The sequence below is a fragment of the Penaeus chinensis genome, chromosome 40 (assembly GCF_019202785.1).
Source record: "Penaeus chinensis breed Huanghai No. 1 chromosome 40, ASM1920278v2, whole genome shotgun sequence".
NCBI classification, from domain to species: Eukaryota; Metazoa; Arthropoda; class Malacostraca; order Decapoda; family Penaeidae; genus Penaeus; species Penaeus chinensis.
In genome coordinates, this window is record NC_061858.1 from 11,396,282 (window position 1) to 11,398,781 (window position 2,500).

Sequence of the window (2,500 nt, forward strand, 5' to 3'; positions counted from 1 at the left end):
AGACAGCTGAGGCATGTCAACGTGATCCTCAATCAGTGTAAGGGAATTGTTTTTTTCCCAAGACCTGATGAGGCATTCTGAGGAGAAACTGTTAGAACTAAAGAACTTTAATGTTGTATCAGTAAAATGTTTTAAGAAGAAAGATGATGGTTTGGAACAGTCAGCACCAGCTCTCCTTCTATCTTTTGAATTGTTAGTCCTTCCTGAATCAGTGAAGTCATGGTACCACCTCAAGATAAGCCATATGTGCCAAACCCTATGCGATGCTTCCAATACCAGGGTTATGTGCATGGAGCCAACTCTTGTCGTTATAAGGAAAAGGGACAACCAAGAGTGTGTGTAAAGTGTGGTACAACAGGTCATCAAGGATATGACAACTGTCCAGGTCTAATATCCTGTTACCACTGCAAAGAAGCTTCTTTAAAGCAATGTAAAAGATTCATTTGAAAAAGAAGTATTGGTAATAAGAAGCAAGGAGAAAATTTGTTTTGCAGAAACAAAACAATGCGCCCATTTACTTTGCACAACCGGGTAAGTCCTTTACCTCGGTTCTAGCCCATCCTCCTTCATGTCATCCCTTAACCTCATATACTACCTTTAACCCTCAGTCCTCAAATGCTGAAACTGCCGTTGGTGAGTTGTTCCTCCAGGAACAGAGTAGTGGTCAATCTAGGAGACTTCTGCCAAAGTAAGGTCTTTGGAGCCATCAGTTAAGGCTCCAGAGGCCTCGACGGTGACAGCTCCAGCTGCAACCACATTCACAGGGGCCTCTGCTGTTAGCTGGAATGCCCCTGAAGCAAAGGTACCCGGTATGCCCTTTGCCTGGGAAGAGGAATCCTAAGCCTATTCAAAAGACTCCTCCTAGAGTGGGGTCTTTGAAGACATCATGAAGGAACTCAACAGCGACAGCCCTTGCTTTCACCACATCCACAGGGACCTCTGTTGCTAAACAGAATGCTCCTGAACCAAAGGCTTAGGTCCATCCTTTGCCCAGGCAAAGAAATCCTGAGCCTGTCCAAAAAGAAGCCAGTTGAAACTAGTTGGACTAGTAAACCCATCAAAAGGTACTCCCAAGATGCTGGAAAGGTGTGGGGTGGGCCTTAACCACAGGTGCTGCCAAACATCTTATAAAGACGTAGTATGTCAACCTGAAGAACTGGATAACCTAATCCAGTGGAACTGTCAGGGAATTTATGCAAAATGGGAAGAACTATCACATCTCATAGTTTCATGTAACCCAGTTTGTGAATGCTTACAAGAAATTATGGTCAGGGAAAATCGTCTGATTTCCCTGAGAGGTTTCCAAGGTCAAGCCCATTATGGAACCTTTGATAATGGACCTCATGAAGGAGTAGCAGTGATGTTATGTCAGGATATTCCCTTCCAGGTCATCCACCTGCAGACGACACTGCAGGTCAAGGCTGTGAGAATAGGCTTAACACGACCTTACATTGTTGCACCCATCTACCTTCCTCACATAATCTCTACACAGATGATTTGGAAGATCTATTTGGACAGTTGCCTCATCAATTTCTACTCTTGGGAGATTTCAATGGTCGGCATTACCTCTGGGGAGACACTTTGTGCAACACTTGAGGAAGGGCCTTGGAGTCCTTGTTCTCAAGAGGAGATGCAGTTTTACTAAACAATAACACACCCACACATTCAGACTGGGACATTCTCCAATATTGACCTGTCAATTGGTTCACCTGATTCACAGTTGAGATTCACTTGGCAGGTCATGGAAGACTTACATGGAAGCGACCACTTCACAATACTTTTGGAGGAGGTGATTGGTATTCCAGCCAATGGCGTGCAGACATGGTGACTTGAACATGTGGATTGGAATCTTTTAAAATTAACTGCAGTATTGCAAGGATCTGTGAATGATTATCAGTGTGTTCAAGATGCTGTTAATCACTTCACATTACAAATTCACCTTGCAGTAGAAACATCCATTCCCAAAAGTAGTGGACAGTACCATTGACTTCCAATACCATGGTAGTCTGATGAATGCCAACAGGATGTAAGAGCAATAAAAGCTGCATTAAGGCAGTTGAAATGACACCCCTTGATCCATTATAAAAAGCCCCAAGTCAAAGCCAGGCGAATTCTAAAGAAGGCTAGACGAACATCATGGGGACAGTATGTCTCTGGGTATGGAACAAGGTACGTAAGATCGCTAGAAAGAGCACATCCATGTCATCACCTGCTCTGAAGATAGATGGCACAATCCTCAAAAATACTTAAGATGTTGCAAATGAGCTAGTTAAATCAATGACAGATCTCCTCTGGAGCATCTTACACTGCCGGATTCTCCACTCCTCAGGCTGAACAGGAACGACACCCAGTGTCATTCTTCAGTAGGAATGCAGCAGAACTTCCATATAACTTCCCATTTTTGCTCAAGGAGATGGGCTCTGCTTTGCCGTAAGACTGCCCCAGGAAGTGACGATATTCCATACCAAATGATATCTCATTTACCAGAGAGCTCCCAAAA

At 43.8% G+C, this 2,500-nt stretch overlaps 1 protein-coding gene across 1 annotated transcript in view; it reads right to left on the minus strand.

Moving 5' to 3' along the window:
- LOC125047292 (arylsulfatase B-like) overlaps window positions 1–2,500 on the minus strand; it is a 9,150-nt gene that overhangs the window by 2,189 nt on the left and 4,461 nt on the right. The gene's annotated exons all lie outside the window — the stretch shown is intronic.